Source organism: Eriocheir sinensis, chromosome 2, assembly GCF_024679095.1.
Source record: "Eriocheir sinensis breed Jianghai 21 chromosome 2, ASM2467909v1, whole genome shotgun sequence".
Lineage (NCBI taxonomy): Eukaryota > Metazoa > Arthropoda > Malacostraca > Decapoda > Varunidae > Eriocheir > Eriocheir sinensis.
The window spans coordinates 12,014,174-12,036,086 of record NC_066510.1 but is presented as its reverse complement, the minus strand read 5'-3'; the positions used below and the strand labels follow the sequence as shown (position 1 = coordinate 12,036,086).

General features: G+C 42.4%; 1 protein-coding gene across 1 annotated transcript in view; it reads right to left on the bottom strand.

Moving 5' to 3' along the window:
- Window positions 1-21,913, bottom strand: part of LOC126998181 (uncharacterized) — a 133,637-nt gene that overhangs the window by 85,600 nt on the left and 26,124 nt on the right. The gene's annotated exons all lie outside the window — the stretch shown is intronic.

The window sequence follows — 21,913 nt, the reverse complement described above, 5'->3', positions numbered from 1 at the left end:
TCGGTGAACGGATCTAAAAGCCGGGCGTGAGGAGCAGGAAGGCAATCACAGGCACGGCGGAAAACTAGCCAATCGCTCATCATGAGAGAAAAAAATCGGAACTCAAGATAATTTGTCAGGAAACGCGTTGCTCAAGCTGCTGGATGAAAGATGATGAGGAGGGGAAAGAGGAAAAGGAGGAGCAGGAGGAGGAGGAGGAGGAGGAGTTAGAGACTGGCGATGGGACGAAAGGAAGAGAAGGAAATAGAAGCCGGTGAAGGGACTATTTGAGGAGGCGAAGGAAGAATAGACAAAACCGGAAGGGGAAAAGGGAAGGAAGTCGTAAGGAGGAAAGGAAAAGATGAAGAGGAGGAAGAGAAGGAGGAGGAACAGGTGGAAGAGGAAGAGGAGGAGGAGGAGGAGGTGGTGGTTATAACTTCCTATCCTTGCCGGCAAAGTCCAAAAGCACAAGATGAGCAGTGCAATAAATGATAATGGGGAGGTTACTTGCATCGGTGGCTAAGAAGGTGATTTTCAAATAGTTGATAGGCAATTATTGAGTCTGTTGCACGATACAGTCCGTTTGTTTTCTTTAATACGTAACGGAATGGCGGATATGTCTCCCCATATTACCTCGTTGGCTTTACTACTATTGCGATTCAGCCGTGCAATGGGAAGGGAGCAACACAAATCCTCAAATTCTATTCAAGCAACTGTGCCATAAGCCATCACAATCCCAAGACTCTCCATGTGAAATTGTGTAGATTCTATAAGAACAGTGACTCACCACTCACAATATTAGACTAGCTTTGGCGATGTTGTTCCAACGTTATAACACGTCTTTAGAAATATCACCGGGGATGAAATGAGGGCAAATATTTGTTCTCTTGAACGTGCTATAACTGACCTTTCACGTTGCTGCTGTGATGTCCTGATAAACATGTTAGAGGTAAAAACACGATGTTGCATGGTTTAGACAAAATCATAGGAAAGGACTTATATGTCCCAGAGCAATGTAACAAACATTTTGATAAAAAATAAGCAAACACATCACAATCTATGACAGTCTACATCTTACAAAGTCACACTCATGTACATGAGTTAGTGCGAATAAATGTTTAGATGTTGCATCACAGCCTCACTCTCAGTTAAAGCAGAGTTACCTGTATCCTGTGACGGTGGGCAGAAGTAATGCACAAAGGCAAGACGAAGAGCCAATTACTGCACTTCATTGGAACTAACACACTGAACAAGGCCCCGCACACGCTCCAGGGGGCAGCGCTCCCTGCCTGACCCAGCCCCTCTCACCCCCCAGCGACACCCCACCCAGGACTGAAGATCTTCTCCTGTGTGTGTGTGTGTGTGTGTGTGTGTGTGTGTGTGTGTGTGTGTGTGTGTGTTGTTACTTCTTACTACTTTCTCCCCAAAGACAAGACTTGCAGCCTCTGATTGCGCAACACAGAAAGGGATGAAAACTACAAGGTCATATTGACACACACACACACACACACACACACACACACACACACACACACACACACACACACACACACACACACACACACACACACACACACACACAGACGAGCGAGATGAGGGATTTTTTAGTATAGGCGAGAGAGAGAGAGAGGAGAGAGAGAGAGAGAGAGAGAGAGAGAGAGGAGAGAGAGAGAGAGAGAGAGAGATAACCAGAGAGAGAGAGAGAGAGAGAGAGAGAGAGAGAGAGAGAGAGAGAGAGAGAGAGAGAGAGAGAGAGAGAGACAATATAGAGAGAGAGAGAGAGATAGAGAGAGAGAGAGACATAATAGCGAGAGAGACATGGATAGAGAGAGAGAGGAAATTTTAGATCAGAATTTGAAATAACGGGTTATCAGATGTTTCACAAAGACAGAAGGCAGAAAGGGAGGTGGAGTTGCGCTATATGTTAAAGACTCACTTTAAATGTTTAGTTAACAACTCAGTCAAAACTAACATGGATTCAGAATCAGTTTGGGTGGACGTTTACAAAGGAAAGAAAAACTAACTCTAGGAGTTATATACAGGCCACCCAACCTTAACAGGCAGGACACGAGTATATTAATACAGGAGATTGGCAGGGCGAGTATGAGTAGAAATGTCTGCGTAATGACTTTAATTATAGGAATATAGACTAAGATCTAGTTGACCTGAAGCCGAGGACTTTCTTGAAGTTATACAAGATCATTTCCTTAAGCAGGTAGTTACTGAGCCTACCAGAGGAGATAACATATTAGACTTAGTCCCAACTAAATAATAACTTACATGAGTTGGAGTGGGCGGAGAGTTAGGAAATAGTGATCACAGAACTTACTTTTAGCTTAGACTGGGCGGTAACCCGTGAACCAAACCCAGTGTTAGTGCCAGATTTTAGAAGAGCAAACACGAGGGGCTTGAAGACATCTTGAAGGGGTAAACTGGGATAATTTAATTCAATGAGGGCCAGAACTGCGGATTGAGAGCCAGGAGAACCAGGTAGAAATGTCTTACAATAATCTTAGTTAGAGTAATAGTAGAGCAAGAACAGTAATACACAGCGAACACTTAGAAAAAAAAACAATGATCCTAAGTGGATGACTGTGGACTAAAACACGAGATTGGGTTAAAGAAGGAATTTATCAGAAAATAAAGAATGAACACATCTCAGGGGCCGGTACGTCGAACTATCTAGATTAGTTAAGAAAACACAAGGATAGCAAAAAGAACACGAGATCAAAGTACAAATGACAAAAGTAATCACACACACACACACAGAACACACACACACACAGAAAATTGGACCGCTGAAATCAAACACAGGGAACTAGTAAGAAAATTACTGAAAATATGAGCACATTGTTGAACGACTACTTCCTTTCGTCATTCACACAGGAGGATCGAACGACTATACCGGAAAAGAGTTCAGGTGTGTACGAGGGCAGGGATGATGGCGATAAATTGAGGATATAATCATTACCAGGCAAGTAGTTCAGGATGGGAATAGATAAGCAGAAGAACAAGTCGCCAGAGTCCTGACAGGATATTTCGAGGGGTATTATTAAAGGAGCTAGGTGATATAATCAGTGACCACTAACCGACATCTTTAAGATGTCGGTAAATAATAACTATGTGCCGAGCCTATGGAGAGAAGTAGCTAATGTGACGCCCGATTTTAAAAAAGGGGACAGGTCAGTTGCTTCAAACTATCCTCCTTAGATTAACAACATCGATTTATAGGGAAGATGCTGGAGTCCATAATAGCCAGGAACATTCAGGAGCATTTAGAAGCGCGAAAGACAATTCGACTCGCAGCATGGGTTCACAAAGGTAGGTCATGCCTCACCAATCTCTTGTCATGTCTACAATAAAGTATTTGGGGCGGTTGACAGAGATAAGAAAGTTATGATGTAATCTATCTTGATTTTAGTAAAGCGTTTGACAAAGTTCCTCACCAACGACTGTTGCTTAAATTACAGGCTCACGGAGTAGCCAGGGTAAGAGTTTGAACTGGGTCAAAAGGCGTGGCTTAGCAATAGGAAGCAAGAGAGTGCAAATCAATGGTAAAAAGAGCTGACTGAGGGATGTGTTGGTACAGTGGGGTCCCACAAGGTTCGGTAATAGGTCCACTTTTGTTTATTATTTATATCAATGACTTAGACACAGGAATTAGTAGTGATGTTAGTAAGTTGCAGATGATACCAAGATCCCAGTAGAGGAAGTAATTGAGTCGGATCAGGACGCTAGTATTCTCCAAGGTGAACTCAACAGATTATATGACTGGGCGGATAAATGGCAGATGGAGTTCAATGCCAGGGAAGTGCAGTAGTGCCTGAGTGTGAGTAGGAACAACCCCTCACATAACTATTGCTTCAAATGACACTCCTCTCATAAGTAGGTCTGGGTGCGAGAGAGGGATTTAGGGGTCTTAGTGGACTCTGATCTCCGTCCAAGGGCACAATGCATTCAAGCTAGAAATCGAGCTAATAGAATTATTGGGATTTATTTCAAGGAGCGTAAGCAACAGAAGCCTGAAGTCTTCCTCAAACTATATTTAGCATTAGTTGAACCTCATCTTGACTATGCGGTTCAGTTCTAGTCACCCTATATGAATGGATATCAAAATGTTAGAATCGGTGCAGAGGAGGATGACTAAAGATGATTCAGGAGTTGAGAAACTTGCCATACGAGAAGAATCAAACAGTTAAACTTGCATTCTCTAGAAGGCCAGAAGGGTGCGTGGAGACATGATCGAGGTTTATATAAATGGATGAAGGGCTTTAATAAGGAGAGACATTCATAAGAGTTTTGTTGGTGAAGAAGAACCAGGTAGGACACGAAGTAACGGATTTAAACTGGATAAATTCAAGATTCAACAGGGACATAGGTAACCCAAAAATTGGTTTACTAATAGGGTGGTGGATGAGTGGAATGAAACACTTGATCCAGTCGTATGGTGAGTGCCAATACAATTGTCACATTCAAAATAGACTAGATAAATTCATGGACAGCGATATTAGGTGGGGTTAGATACACAGGGAGCTTAGGGTCATTAGGAGCTGCCTCGTACAGGCCTACCACGGCCTCTTGCAGACTCCTGCGTTCTTGTTCTTATGTTCTTATGTTCTCTCTCTCTCTCTATGTCTCTCTATGTCTCTCTCTCTCTCTCTCTCTCTCTCTCTCTCTCTCTCTCTCTCTCTCTCTCTCTCTCTCTCTCTCTCTCTCTCTCTCTCTCTCTCTCCAGTCTATCACCCCCCCCTCCCTCTTCTCTCACGCCTTAACCCTCCAAAAGCTTCCCACACGACTTATAAAAATAAAATTGTCTTTACTGAAGTCTTCTGAGAACACATCTTGGGCTAAGGGCTGCGGAAGAGAGCAGAGATCAAGATTTCCGTGAGCATGAAAAGAAGCTGAAAATCTAAAGTATTGATGAGAGAGAACTACAGACTCATACTAAAAAAACACCACCGAGTTACACCGAGCAGAAAAGAAAAAGAACAGCAAGGAGAAGAAAAAAGGAGGGAAGAAGGTGAGGCAACAGCATCCACCTCCTTCGCGGATGCTTGGAGACGCTGATAAAGTGGCGGGCTGGCAGGTAGGAACCAGCGAGATCGTAAATTAACTGCACCGCGGACGGGAATGGGGGAGGAAAGGAGGGAGGCGAGTCCAAGCGAATACCCTTCTTGGAGAGCTTGAGAGGAATGGAAACTGGTGGGCCAGTGGACAGGGCACGGTGGAGAGGAAGTAAGGAGGAGCGAGGAGGTATAAGAAAAGTGGGTCTTAGGAAGAGGGAGGAGTGGCGGACGGAAGAGTGGCTGGCAGGGAGAAGGGAGAAGGGTGTAAGATGGGCCAGTGGATGCTCAGCTGAGAGTAAGGGGTGGTAGTGTGGGGGAGAGAGAGAGAGATGAATGAGTGGAGAATTATCGGCAGAGGACAAAAATACTAAACAGCTAAAATACTTCTCTCCGAGCAGCCGTTGTTCACCAGTACACTCGCCTTAATCGTAGTCATCACCATCAGGGGCGCAATATTCATTCACCGGATTTGAAAATGACCCTGAAAATGATGGGTAATCTCGGAGGTGCCTCAAATGTCATTATTTTCAGCTGGAAATGGGCTTGCCATGCTATACGACCTAATTTCGCAATTTTCTTTCAAAACAGGCCGATACTTAGGTGAATTTAGTGGTTCACTGATGGTCATGACGAGGGTGTTCAAGCCGATCATAACACTACACGCAGGAACCTTGAAAAACACAGTAACCTTGTTGGGCACGGCGGCTGTGTGCTGGCGATCCATCACTCTTTCCATCAAAGTCTTTCAGGCAGTCTTTCATCTATCTATCTGTCTTTATGCCCACCCATCAATCAATCCATCTATCAGCCAATATATATATATCCATCTATCAGCCAGTATATATCTATCCATCTATCATCCATCAATATCAGTTTACACACACACACACACACACACACACACACACACACACACACACACACACACACACAGTGAGGTGGATATCCCGCGGTTCGTTCTTCGCGTGTCGGGGGCACCAAACGACCTCGTTATGTTGTCGCCTCGTTTGCCGTAACTACCGGTGAGGGAGCAGTTTGTGAGCCTGCACGCGGGCGGACCGTTGTAAGACGGGTGGAAGGGAGTGCGGGAGTAAAAGGGAGGAAATGAAGGGGAAGGAAAAGTGATTTAGTATGAGGGAAGCAGCTGTGTGATCCCCCACCGACCCCCCACAAGATACTGCGCGGGACTTTGCTGACCAATAGCCTCCGTCCTCGATCTCGACGTGAGTCATCATTCACTAGGGCCATGAAGGAGATACGTACAATCTCGGGTAGTACAAGTAGAAGTTTACTGGAGTTTTCTACCCAGTGAAACGGACGGCAGAGTAAAAAGGAAGACAGAAACCAATACACTTGGCTCAATGATGAGGAAGGAAGGAGGAGGAGGAAAATAAAAAGGAGGAGGAGGAGGAGGAGGAAGAGGAGGAGGAGGAGGAGGAGGAGGAGGAGGAGGAGGAGGAGGAGGAGGAGGAGGAGGAGGAATGGGAGGAAAAGGAGGAGCAAGAGGTGCTAGTGGCGGAAGAGGAGAAGCAGGGAAAGGGGTACAACTGGAGTAGGATATAAAAAAAAAAGAAATAAAGAGTGATAGGAAGAGGAAAGGTAGCAATAAATGGTGATGGAAGAAAGATGAAAAACAAAAAAGAGAAAGGAATGCAGATCGAATAAAAATTGATAAAAAAATAAGAAGAAAATAATAAGAGCAGAAGGAACAAAGAATGAGTGAGGAGCTGCCGTGGCGAGAATGTCTGTAAATAATAAACTGGAGGGGGGGCCGTGCCCCCTACGGCCATGAGTGATGCTTCTCTCCTCATCACCGATACTTCGATTTTTCCTTGCAGAGAGAGAAATTCCATCGCGTGTTCCAAATGGCAATATTTTCTTGAGGCACCAACTGGAAAGAGAACTCAAAAGACTAAAACTCAAATGTCCTGGAAAAAGAATGTTTGGAAAGATCATATATATATATATATATATATATATATATATATATATATATATATATATATATATATATATATATATATAAAGCAAGCAGTTTAACCAACTGAGCTATGAGAGAGAGAGAGTTAATTGTGTGTGTGTGTGTGTGTGTGTGTGTGTGTGTGTGTGTGTGTGTGTGTGTGTGTGTGTGTGTGTGTGTGTGTGTGTGTGTGTGTGTGTGTGTGTGTGTGTGTGTGTGTGTGTGTGTGTGTGTGTGTGCGTTATCTGGACCACTGCCATATTTCGTATGCATTTGCTGTTTTATATGTGAGTTGCCAACAAGTAATAAAGAACAGTCCCATGAGCACACTCATACTTCTATCCTACACATAAGCATATATTATGAAACACTGCAGATCCCCCCAAAATACCACATAATACTTGGGAATTAGGTGACGAACATTATACTTAAGATAGTGAAAATGGAAACTAATATACAGGGTCATGACATTCTAACACACACACACACACACACACACACACACACAGGTATGTCATGTCAATCATTTCAGTTTTCGCTCAGGTTTGGATGACCTGCTCTCACATCCAACAACCCGTCTAATCCTGGCTCTTACCGCCACACAGAGAGAGAGTGTGTGTGTGTGTGTGTGTGTGTGTGTGTGTGTGTGTGTGTGTGTGTGTGTGTGTGTGTGTGTGTGTGTGTGTGGGTGGGTGGGTGTGGGTGTGGGTGTCCCTACCTCCCGGAAGGAGGTGGAACAGGTGTGCTGGACAGGAGTCAACGATGCGGGTCGTGTGGCCCTCCTCATTAGCAGGCAGGTGCAGCACTAATTAAAAATAGCCCATAGTCACGTCAACAATCGCCTGAGTGACGTGCGGATTGCAGTAAATGGAAAACACCACTCATCACCACAGCCTTTACCACTGCAAACAACACCTCCACAACCTTATTTACTTACTTACACTTATGTCTGTCTACTTCCACAAGCAATACCACCACGCTAATCATCACTTTCAATACTACATCTACTACTCTCCCAACCATTTCAACTATTACCGTCAGTACCATATCCACCAGTATCACTATCACCACCTCCAACATCATTGTCCATCCCAACATTCACCATCATCATCACCACCACCTTCACCGTCATCCCGAGATCCACTCCCATCATTCGGCATGTCCATTAATTTTAAGGATCTCACCATCAACAAAATAAAGTCCTTCATTTGGATCGGCTGTGTGTAAACGTATACGTATTTATATAAGTCAAGCTATTTTTTATTGAATCTCCTTCTTTACTGCAAACTGGTAAATAATTTCGAGGTAATATGTGGAATATATGTCAAACTTTTTTTCGCTCTCTATTTATTTCGGCGTTGTATAATTTTCTTGATTATGCTCCGTTGTATTCTAGTATGTAATAAATTGCATTTTTCCTGAGAGCGTAATGTAATTTGAAATGCTATGTCGTAAATTGAGTGTTAACGTAAAACTTGTGCTTTTCTCCTTTTCTCGTATTCGGTAGCACTAGTCTTTTTGTTTTATCGACGTCAGCTCTGTCCTTTTTTTAATAAATTTTTTAGATGAATTATAAAGCAGTGTTGGAAATGTCAAACCAAGGACACCGCTCCGAAGGTCCTCATCTTGCCAGGCGCTCGAATCATTTTGAAACAATCAGATTAGTGTGTGTGTGTGTGTGTGTGTGTGTGTGTGTGTGTGTGTGTGTGTGTGCGCGTGCGTGCGTGCGTGCGTGCGTGCGTGCGTGCGTGCGTGCGTGTCTGTGTGTGTGTGTGTGTGTGTGTGTGTGTTTTCTGCAATAGTACATTTAATAGGTTATAGACGAATTTGTCATTATTTGCCTTTACCTTCTGATTTCCAGTTTATGGTACCATACGTTTCTTGACGCTTTAGCTTCGACAAGCCTCCGACCCTTCGATTTTCTCTCTCTCTCTCTCTCTCTCTCTCTCTCTCTCTCTCTCTCTCTCTCTCTCTCTCTCTCTCTCTCTCTCTCTCTCTCTCTCTCTCTCTCTCTCTCTCTCTCTCTCTCTCTCTCTCTCTCACTTCCTTCAACTTAATATCAACTAGAGTAGAAGTGCAACGTTTTGGAGTCTTCTGATTAATGTAAAATCACTTAGGTTTAAGGACAGACCACAAAGTCTGTACAATGGTGTCTGTGTGGTGTGTTTTTCTATATATTTATATCTCTCTCTCTCTCTCTCTCTCTCTCTCTCTCTCTCTCTCTCTCTCTCTCTCTCTCTCTCTCTCTCTCTCTCTCTCTCTGTTCTAAATAATTACGGACACAAGCCTCGTACTCCCGGTTGAGACTAAAAGACGTAAAGGAGATTATTAATTACCTTCACCGGCGCCCTTGAAGTAATAATAAGGAAGGGAAGGTCGGACAAGAAGTAAAAGGAGGGATTGAAAAGAAAGTTCTGAAGGACGAAAAAAGATCATAAATAAAAAAGAACGAGGGAAGAGACCGATCATACAACAAAAAAAAAAAAGTAAAAAAAGTATGGTCAAATAATGGGAAAAAGCAGTTTAATTCATCCTTGCTTCACGGGATTCTATGATGTGCTAAGAAAACGGATCATCTTGCTAAAGTGGTGCTTCAGATAATGACGTCTTACCCGCTCCAACCCTAAGGATCTGTTTAGGTGCTCAGGCTTGATTTGTTAACTCACTCTTTCCGGACGTTTTAGTCAAAGGTGCAATGGCAAGCTAAGGAAAATCACCATGGTCTGATCTTACACTTGACATGTGATCCCCCACCTGTGCCCTCCCAAAATGAACTTTGAGTTCAAGTGACGGATCTTTGGGTACGGCTGAAACCTTACCTCACATCCACGCACACTAAGGAGGCAGGAAATAACAACCCCCGACGGACACCCGGTACCCATTCCCTGCTGGGTTAACAGGGAGTACGAATTAAAGAAGACTGCCAATCCGTTTCTAGTCCGCCCGGGAATCGAGCTTGGGACACATCGTTTGGGAAGCGAGCAAGCAAACTACTGCACTACGGGGATTCTTCAGCGTGTCTGTATGTGTTGGGATGGGTGGGTGTTTACGTGTGTGTGTGTGTGTGTGTGTGTGTGTGTGTAGTTCACCACGGCCTGATCACGCGCAGGTACCCTCCCGACGAGAGCAGGTGCTCATTATCGTCGATCTCAGGATACTGCCATGACCTCACACACCACACCCCCCATTACCCTTGTTCAAGGGGGGACAGTAACCACTCCTAGTCAACCGAAAGAATCTGGCCTGAGCGGGGCTCGAGCCACCGCCTGTTTGGCCGTTAAGCCTAGCAGCGCAGCGCTTTACCGATTGAGCCACCGGAGCGGTGTGTGTGTGTGTGTGTGTGTGTGTGTGTGTGTGTGTGTGTGTGTGTGTGTGTGTGTGTGTGTGTGTGTGTGTGTGTGTGTGTGTGTGTGTGTGTGTGTGTGTGTGTGAGAGAGAGAGAGAGAGAGAGATAACTTTCATGTGTTTGTGTGTTGCAGACGTAGTATGAGCACTTGTTAGCATTGTTTATAAAGTTTTCACATAACACATTGTGTACACAAGAGCACGTATCGATTACAGTGCTCGGCTAAAGAATGATGTTAAGGTCGCCAAGGACACGGCAGCACGGGGTAAAGAAAAATCGAGTCGGTTTGTACATGGTCCTACAATCCTTTCTCCTTTATATACCATTCTCTCTCTCTCTCTCTCTCTCTCTCTCTCTCTCTCTCTCTCTCTCTCTCTCTCTCTCTCTCTCTCTCTCTCTCTCTCTCTCTCTCTCTCTCTCTCTCTCTCTCTCTCTCTCTCTCTCTCTCTCAGTCAGCACTTTCCTCGCACTTGTCGCTTCAAGCCTCAACATTTTTATCTCTCTCTTTTCTTTCTTCCCGAGTCCGTCCCCCTAGCACAGTCCACGGTGTTTTGTATGTAAGATTTTTATGCGTTATACTTTTATTATTCTGTCAGTCTGCCACGGCCAATCTCCCCCTGCGAAGGCCGCAAAAAGTGCCTTCTCCAGAAACGTTCCTTCTAGGATGCTCCCTCTCTTACAACCATCTGTACCACTAGAAGCAGGCAGCGAATTACAAAGCCAGTGTCAGAGGGTCTGGAACGAACCATACTCGTGTTTCTCCTGGTGGATTCAAGTAAACCAGAGAGGTTTTATAAGATTTTTGATATGTAGGGGAAGAAAGCATAGAGGAAGATCGAGAGAAACGCAGGGATTGGGAAGGTGGTGACGCTGAGTGTGTGTGTATGTGTATGTGTGTGTGTGTGTGTGTGTGTGTGTGTGTGTGTGTGTGTGTGTGTGTGTGTGTGTGTTTGGGAATGAGAGAGTGAGAACCAATTAAACGCATATACGTATTGGATCATGTTAGGCACACACACACACACATATACACATAGGTATACACAGACCTTCCTTCCACCCATCTCTCGTACACACACACCCACGCACAAATGGTAGACAGGTAGATCTGAAATTTAAAAAAAAACATATACAGATAAAGAGAGTACGAAAGATGAGTAGAAACAGAAATGCTGCAACTTTTTAGTGTTGTTGGACGATCACACTGAAACAACCTATGTCCAACTAGTAACAGATTGCTGCAGTTCCTACTAAAAAAAAATCTATTGTTAAATAAAGCCGCATTTCATAACTCAAATTGTTTAATCACATTATTCAGGGACTGTCGCGGGATAAATAGGACAAATCAATAAACCATTACCTTGCCGCTGATGGGTGTTATGTAATATTTGAAAACTTATACTTTCGTTAAGACATAATGCTATTTTTTTTTTTATCCCACATTTGTCAAACTCGAGAGGCTGAACGTTCCCCTTCCGCCATACCTGTGTCTTTTCCAATCGATTCTTTTGGTGTGTTAATTTAATCTTTACCTCAATGAGTGCTGTATTCAAGAGTTAAGTGTCCCGGTGAAACTGTGTCAAAGAAATGAGAAAGAGAGAGAGGTGCTTTACGGTTCCTCCTCTATCGACACCTGATCAGGACAATCACGGATACATTGACCACCTCGACAGCGTTGCTTTGTCTTTCTTTCACATTACGCGGCGCGAGTATTGACCAGGCAGAGCGGCGGCGGCAGCATCGGCGGGGGGGCGACGGGGGTGACGGCAGCGGAAGTGAAGATGAAAACAGTCTGGTCGCCGCACCTTTTCACAAATCAGCTTTGCTCCTGTTTGAAGTACGATCTTTGTGTCAACTTCTCTCCGATATCCACAAGAAACGTTTTCGAAAGTCCGTTTACTCGTATTGGAAGTGGGAAAATGAAGGAAATAATTTCATAAGCATTACATTTCTTTTGTTAGTTTAAGAGGAAATGTAACGTTTTAACTAATAAAGGCCGATACCCAAATATAATATCAGCAGGAAAGGGCACAAGACAAATGGAAATATATGTTTTCAGCACGTTTAACATACAGTACTATATCGTAAACTATAAATAGAAAACAGTAAATGTAATGAATCGACTGTACATAAAGGTATAGCTATAGATATTTACAATATAATGGCAAAAAGAAAAAAAACATGTTTGGGACCTTCATCGGGCGGCCGGGCACACAAATGACAGGCTACTGCGAGAGAGGAGAGGTTCATTTTTTCTCTTACTTTATTGAGGCGCCAGTCATCGATTGGCAGCAAACCTTCCACCTTTCCTCCACCGCCGCCTCCCACTTCCACACAACCCTTTGTTCCTGATACATTCCTCTCTATCCCATTTTCACCATATTTCACCCGTTTAGCAACCCTTTTATCATTTGTCTACTCATTTAACAACCCCTGCTACCCATCCCCATTCACCCATATCTCAACTTATTAAAAATCTCTAGAACTCTTCTCAGTTCCCCTAAAATCACATATATTTACCAACCCCTGCAACCCCTCTCAATCCACCATGTTGTGTTCATTCAGCAACTCCTGTGACATCAAACACAATTCATTAAGCTTAGTTTTCAACCCCTTCAAATAATCTTGCAACTGCGGCACATGTTTCCATTTTACCACCTCGTTAACAAGTTTTTCTGTATTCATGTACAGAGCACAATCTCCCATGGGTCAGCAGAGCAACAAAGCCACCGTAACCACAGCTCACGGCCACCACACAGTCCACAAGTTGTTCCAAGCCCCACGGGCCACACAGTTTAAAAGAAATGTTACACACAGTCCATGTAACTAACACATGCCCTCAGACTGAGCCCCTCCGCCCCAGTGCTTGTCTGTCTCATATTCTTTTATCTAATATTTTCTTCATGCAAACTTGAAAACAGAAAACGGTCACAAAGTTTAGTAAGAAAAAATACTCAACAGGGAAGAGAAGGAGGGCAAGAAGGGGGAGGAAGAGGAAAGAGCTTCAAGAGCACGAGATAAAATAAGAGGAAGAAAAGAAAAAAAAAAAAGTGGAAGAATAGAAGGAGGAGGAGGAGGAGGAGGAGAAAGAGTAGGAGATAGAGCCACTCTACTATATCAAATCTCAGCGACCGTAAATAAATTCAACCCACTTAAGCCACAAAAGTCAGAGAACCACAAGCCGTTGTGGATGACTAATTCCCTACAGAAAATCATCGTCGAAAAAAGAAAACTGTATAAGAAATATAAACTGGCACACAATTCACAGGATCATACTAATTATATCAACATCAAGAGAGAGTGCGAAAGGAAAATCAGAAAACAGAAACGCGAGTATGAGATGAAAATATCACTTGAGGCTAAGAAAAATCCTAGGTTATTTTTCAGTTACATAAGAAACAAAAAATCTATTAAAAATAATATCGGCCCACTATTAAAAAGTGGCGACACGGTTAGCAATGATAAAGGTATGGCGTCGGTCCCAAACTCAACATTCAGTAGCGCATTCACAAAAGAGAACGTGACATCAATCCCCGCCCCGATGACTATTTTTCAAGGCCCTGAAGAACATAAGCTAACGTTGACCGAAATTGATATCAGTGAATTGCGTGTGAAGATCCAAATAAAATATATCCAAATAGATCCAAATAAATCTCCGGGTCCCGACAATTAATCTCCTCGAATACTAAAAGAATGTGGCCAACAGCTAGAATTACCCATAACGTTAATGTTCAACAGGTCATTAGCACAGGCAAGCATGCCCCTTGCTTGGAAAAGAGCCAATGTGACCCCGATCTTTAAAAAAAAAAAAAGGAGATAAAAAACAAGCCAGTAATTATCGTCCTTTCAGCCTTACGTCTGTCCTAATTAAACTATTCGAAAAAAATAATCATGGATAAAGTGATCAGTTTCCTCGAAATAAATGGTTTGATAACTGATAATCAGCAACTTATTAACTTTCTTCAATGATGTATACTCAAGCTGGGACGCACGAGCCCCATATGACATAATTTACCTAGACTTTCAGAAAGCGTTTGATAAAGTTCCCCATGTTAGGCTTATTTCAAAACTGCGTTCCCACGGTATAAGTGACCATCTGTGCGCGTGGATTCATGACTGGCTCACAGATAGACAACAGCGTATAGTTTTCAGTGGTGAAGCATCCGATTGGCAACCCGTAACCAGTGGCGTGCCCCAAGGATCGGTCCTGGGGCCAACACTATTCATAATTTACGTGAACGATTTAGAGATTGATATCTTATCGAAAGTAGCCTAATTCGCCGACGACACCAAATTAGGAGGTTCGGTCACGAACAGTAAAAATTGCGAGAATATTCAATCAGGTTTAACAAGACTTGCCGATTGGAGGGACAAGTGGCAAATGTGTTTCAACGTAGTTAAATGTAAAGTAGTGCACATTGGTGAGAAGAGCCCTAACTTTAAATATCAGATTCAAGGATATGAGCTCAGCGAAGTAAAACAAGAAAAAGATCTTGTGGTGTCATTATCAGTAACACTCTTAAAATGAGCTATCAATGTACAGCGGCGAGTAAAAATGCTAGTATGATGCTAGGATTAATCTCAAGAAACTTTGATTATAAATCATCCGAGCTTACGAAGAGATTATATTCAGCATTTGTAAGACCACACCTAGAATACGCCGTCCAGTTCTGGTCACCGAATTATATCAAAGATCAAGTTTTGCTAGATAAGATACAGAGACGAGCAACCAAACAAATTCCAGCCTTCCGTAACTTGCCGTATGACGAGCGTTTAAAGCGTTTAGATATGTTTTTCTTAAAAAAAGCGAAGGGTAGGAGGGGACTTAATCGAAATGTTCAAAATCCTTAATAGATTCGAAAACATTAACCCAGATAGACTATTTCAGAGAGACCCCAACACAATAACACGCAGCAACGGTATGAAGTTAAAGGGAACTAGATGTAACACATTGGCGCGCAGAAGTTATTTCAATAATAGAGTCGGCGACCACTGGAATAGACTCCCTCCGTCAGTAGTTAGCTCACAGAGTATCAATAGCTTCAAGTCTTCATTAGATAAGTACTTCAGGGATATAGGATTTTATTGACCCTTTTCGTATGTTTCGGGCACAATGCACCGCGGCTCCAACTTGTAGACTTTATGTTAATAATTTCCCCCACAGCTTAGGTCACCAGTAGCGTAGGTTAAGGGTAGTAATTTCCTCTTATTTCTCTCTTTACTGTAGAATTTCCATGTCCCTTTCTTCCTTAAAGGCACATGGTGTTCTCTTCTAACTATTTCCTGCCGGCACGTTGCCAGAAGTAAAGGTGGGTGGGGAGGAGCCTTCATCTATTCTATCCTGTCATACCACACGTAGATTACTAGTAGTAGCGGTAGTAGACAGACACCCTCGCCATAGACCGCCATGTCTTCTGGTGTCTGTTCTTCCTATGTATTCCTATGTATATCAGGAGTAGAGGACAGCACCAGCAGCAGAAGCCAGCCTGGCCGGAGTGTTCTGAGAGCTGAGCGTGTCAGCTTTCTCCCATTCTCCCTTCCTTCACATTTTTTTATCTTCCGTTGACGACTCGGCCGTCGTGATGTATGCAAAACCCTACTGGGTTACTTAAATGTAAATAAAGTCATAGGAAACTAGTGGAGGGGAGGCAGACGCAAGGATTTTTAGTGTGCACTCCGCGCCTGCAGCAAGGAAACCTTCCAATTTACACACACAAAAAAAGTTTGTTCTTTAGTAAAATGTCTCGGTGCGATACATTTTCCATCTTGACTGTTGAGAGTATTAAATTAAAATTCATCATCAGTATTAAGTTACGACGTAATACTTTTACAACCAGTTGAGAATAATAAATTTGAAAACATCTTCACAACCAGAATACGACTGATATTTTTAAGGAAACATTCTTATTTCCAATATCCATTTGCTATGTGCAAACAAACATAGAAGCATACACTTACATTTTATATATATATATATATATATATATATATATATATATATATATATATATATATATATATATATATATATATATATATATATATATATATATATATATATATATATATATATATATATATATATATATATATATATATATATATATATATATATATATATATATATATATATATATATATGGTATATATATATATATATATATATATATATATGTGTGTGTGTGTGTGTGTGTGTGTGTGCGTGCGTGCGTGCGTGCGTGTGCGTTCGTGCTGTGTGTGTGTGTGTGTGTGTGTGTGTGTTTGGTAACTTCCTCTGTCTTCTTTTATATATGGTGGTGATACAAACATCTTTTAAATTTTGTCACTGACTTGTGTGAAAGAGAGAGAGAGAGCAGGAGATAAATTTTTCAGTGTCTTAAGGTTAGTGCAATGACCTTGTGTTTTGTGTCTTGACCTTGTGTTTTAATGTACCACATTTCATCTTCATAAATTTAAGAAGCGCCGAGATTAAATATTACAATCTATACTATTTTAAGTTCACAATACACAGGGCGACAGGAGAAGCAAGTCTATTCCTCTTATTCAAGGTCACTTTTTGGAAAGAAACACGAAGAGCAGGCCAGAACAGCACTATGAAGCAGGTGAATAACTTTGAATCTGACGTGGAAAGATGATGAGCCAAGGAAGAGTTGATAAAATATAACTTTGGACTCAAGGCCGTATAGCAGATTTATGCCAGGCTCCGGCCCACACATGGGAACCGTACATCACCCGTCGCCTTTATGACCCCGAATCTTTATGGGGAAGGTAAACAGTGAGAAACTCTGTTGTGGTAATACAATTTAAAAACATTTACTGACACTGTCGGAGTCTGTATGCAACAGGATCATTACCGACGATGGGACATTTAAGCAAGTTCAACGAAACAGAAATCTTGAACTTTCAATTTACTGAGTACAAACGTAAGGAGTTTTCGAAAACTCTCAAAGACGAAAGACAAAGTCAATCAATTCGTCCACAAACATTATCTCCCGTTTACCTTAAGGCCTAACAAGCAAGGCCCCACGCCTCCTGTCAGTCACCACTGACACACTCGTTTGTAATAATGACCATCTCGATACTGAGTGTCATCGGCATGACGTCTGACATTTTGTCTACAGAGATAGCATGATAAGATAGATAGGTACACATATACGTATATACATTTGCAGTTGAAGGTTTATAATACTAATATTTCAATGTTAGGTTGTAATAGTTGGGTGAAATGACATGAATGACCACAGTAAAACAAAATGCTTATTTAAGGACAGTGAATAGCCCAATAAATTCAAGGTGATGTCCGGCACTGAGGTGTTGCCTGGCTGGACGACGCGCTGCTATGGGAAGGCTCCTTCAATAAAACAAAATAAACGTTTTCAAAGTTTCATTATATATATATATATATATATATATATATATATATATATATATATATATATATATATATATATATATATATATATATATATATATATATATATAACAATAAAAATAGCTCGCATGAGCCTGGTTGGGTCCACTGACTGTGCAACCCCGCCTGCCAGCCGCACGATGCCTCATCTTCGGAGCCAACATTAGTATTTAATTAAAAATATATTACTCGATAGCGAGTCTGCGCTATTTACTTAATTCAGTGTAATAACAGCACGAGATTCGTAATATATAATACGTATCGCAAAGTGATTTCCGTTTTTGGAATATATCTCATATCTTTAATGGAACGCTGGGCCTCTAAAATTTAAATCATTTTTCCGTAATTGCTTTCATAGGCGAAATGTGGCTGCCTATAATTATATGTATAAAATATTAATGCAATGTAACGGAGGTAAAGCATTGACGAGCGTCCACGCGGAGGTCACAAACGCGATGCACTTCTTCCGTGTATTAGGCAGCAGACAGAGCAGAGACTATATAGTTTTACTTCAAAAAGCTAAGCAAGCCTTAAAAGGTGTTGATGGGCTACCGATCCTACATCAGAGCAAGTTTTTTTTTATTTGAGTTGGTCTGCTAGGTTATGTATGTAACAACACCACCAAAAATCCCACACAGAAAACACACACACACACGGGCACGCTGTTTTCGATTAGTTCTTTCCTTCTCATGTCCTAGAAAAACCCCAGGGAGCGTAGCTTCAAGTCGCTTCGCAGATTAAAATCCATGTTTGTCGGATCTTGTGCTTTTTGTATGTCTGGAGCGTCACTAGCGGATACATCTTATTTCATCCTCATGTTTATTTATGTCCTGCCGTGTCTCCAAGCATGTGTGTGACTGTGTGTGTGTTGGGGGGAATGTGTGTGTGTGTGTGTGTGTGTGTGTGTGTGTGTGTGTGTGTGTGTGTGTGTGTGTGTGTGTGTGTGTGTGTGTGTGTGTGTGTGTGTGTGTGTGTGTGTGTGTGTGTGTGTGTGTGTGTGTGTGTGTGTGTGTGTGTGTTTTCTATTTTTTTCTATATGTATATGTTTATCTACCTTTCTGCCTGCCTATGATTATGAAGGAGACTAATCTCCTACTTTTAACTTATTTAACTCTTCCTCAACTTTTACCAAGGAAAAAGTGTTTAAATATTATGAAAAGTACACACACACACATCTTGGGGGGGGCAAAGGGAGGGATGGAGAGGAGAGGCGGGACGGATGCTGCCCCTTTCACCCCCTTCCCCACCGCCATGCCAGCAGCGAGCTACTTTAGTTTAATTCCCTAATGCACTTCTTATCCCTGAGAGCACTTTACCCCGGCGTGATCCCCTCCGGCGCCCCGCCCTTAGACGCCTGATGCGTCCCTTCGCTTCCTTTCCAAAGATTTAACTTTTTACTTCGGGCGGGGAAAAAATCGGGGACACCAACGATATTCACAGACGCACACACACACACACACACACAGAGAGAGAGAGAGAGAGAGAGATCTGTCCTATCAGGTATAATCAAGCACAGCGAATGTCCTGACAGGCAGACCCATTAGCCCGCTACGCCCAGTACTTCACATTTGCACTTTAAATAGACTCACCTACTTACAACTGACGCATACGCTCAGCACACGTTCAGTACATCCAACAAACCGGCAGCGGAGCGGGAAAGGGGACAAAATACCGCCAGCATGCTCACCTACTTCTCTCCGCCGTTCCTGCCTCTGTTTGCCTCCCGTCCGCAACCGCAAATACAGCAGGGCTTATCCAGCAAACATCAGATACAAAGAAAACAGAAAAAAAATGTATAAACGTTCATCTGAAAAATGTCAGGCAGTAACTCGGATCTGTGGCTCAAAATGCGAATCTAAAAATATGTTTCGGTTTCCCATTTCCCTTCCATTGCAAACAGCGGTATCGACATTTTTCCCACATTTTGCACAGACGCTGACCGCTTCATAGATATACAAACCCCTTTTCCCGATAAAACAGGGCTGACGGCCGCAAAATTAAAGCGAACAACATCAATACTTTATTCCCCATGCTGCTTATGGATACGTTGCACGCGCGCTCATACCCCCACACACACACACACACACACACACACACACACACACACACACACACACACACACACCCACACACACACACACACACACACACACACACACACACACACATGACATGGACTGCTAGAAAGTGGTCGTCATGTGTACCGTCTAATCTATCATGATAGAATTAGAATTTTTCAAAGATTGCCGGGATTGTTTTTTTTACCCAAGTGTGTGCATTAATGTATTTTTTTATTTCGATACACAGCAGTATAGGTCAACTTGAAGAAACATAAACAAATAAAAAATCTTTACTTAGGGATAAAGTAGACAGTTCATTATTGACAAACATTTTATTATAAAATAGACGCCATCATTCATTCAGTGATCTTTTATCAGTATGGGTCCGGGCCATCCCTTAGAAAAAGCCTCAAGTCATCCAGTCAGTGATTATCAATTATTCACAATTATTCAGTCAGCTTTATCAGATTTTTCCCAAATTGAATCACCTGAAATTATTCTTATCTGAATATTCTCAAATGAAAAAATTGAATGACAATATGTCAGTTTGTTTTGGGATAATATGGCAAGACCCACGAAAGAACAAACACAGAGACCGACGGCGAAAATATTATCGCCCTCATAGATGTAAAATAAACTAACACAAATAAATAAAAAAGTGGTACTTGCCAAAAAGCCGGGTAACTTTATTCATTTTTGCCAGTGATCGAACAGATGATATATCTGCTTATATATACTTGCATATATTCTTAGTATACGTGCCAAATTCTACCGGATGTCAAAGGTCAGACATAGGCAGCCAGTGATGGACAGAGCCACGTCTGCTCAGCATAAGTCTGGTGCTGTCTGGCAAGGAATAGTCAGCCGGGCGCAGGTCAGCCTGATGTGAGGTCTTGATTATGGAAACATGACACCTGAGTGATACCTGACTTTCAAGAGTGGAAAGACAGCCTTTGCGTTCCTTGTTATATTTTGCACAAATGGAACTTTTCCAGTTTGATTATCACTTGACGGCACAATATATAACCAGTGGAAGTGTCTCCTGTTCCATTAGTCATTAACATATTTATTTGAGCAAAGTAGAATCTAAGTACCCACCTTCCCAATTATCTAATCGTTTGTTTGTTCAGCCGCTTCCTTTAAGTCTTATTCAATGTGCAATTTCTATTTGTCAGGCTCATTATGTGGACTATAAATTATGGATACGTGACGCCTCTGTAACGGCTGATTCCGAGAGTGGACAGACAGCCGCAACGTTATGAGTCACACAGGGTGAGTGTACAGAAATTACAGTGTCAACGAGACGAAGAAAGCATGACCAGAAAACAATGCTTGAGCTTCTGCTGAAAAAAAAATAACATTCATTATTAACAAATTTGTACCGTGCCTTGTCTAATCATGAATCCGATTTTTTGTTTGTTTGTTTCAGTGTTTGAGAGTCCGTTTCCGCTTCTACTTGTCTGTCTGTCTGTTTGTTCGTCTGTCTGTCTGCCTCTATCTGTCTGTCTGTCTGCCTCTCTCTGTCTGACTCTCTCTCTCTCTCTCTCTCTCTCTCTCTCTCTCTCTCTCTCTCTCTCTCTCTCTCTCTCTCTCTCTCTCTCTCTCTCTCTCTCTCTCTCTCTCTCTCTCTCTCTCTCTCTCTCTCTCTCTCTCTCTCTCTCTCTCTCTCTCTCTCTCTCTCTCTCTCATAGTAATCAGCAGTCTTCTTAATCTTCACATGGTTTTGAACCCACACTCCTTCCTTCCCTCATTTCCGTCCCCTCCTCCCACCTCTAATTCGTACCCCTTTATCCCCTTCTCCCCTTCCTCTTCCTCATCACCCTCACGCTTATTTTCGTTCCCCCAATCCCTCATCCTCACCCTACTCGCAGCCGTTATCTTCCTCCCTCGCCCACCAGTCTCCGTTATGAAGCGAGGTTGGCGAAGAGTAAGAAAAGGTAATAAGAAGGGGTTGTAAAAAAAGTGCGCGCTGCTGCCGTCTCGAGGGAAAAGCGAAAGGATAAGCAAAAAATTCGGCATTGAAAACTTTATAAGAGCCATTCTAATACTTTCTTCCTGAAGGAGCATGAGAGAAATCGTAAAGAGAAAGAGAAG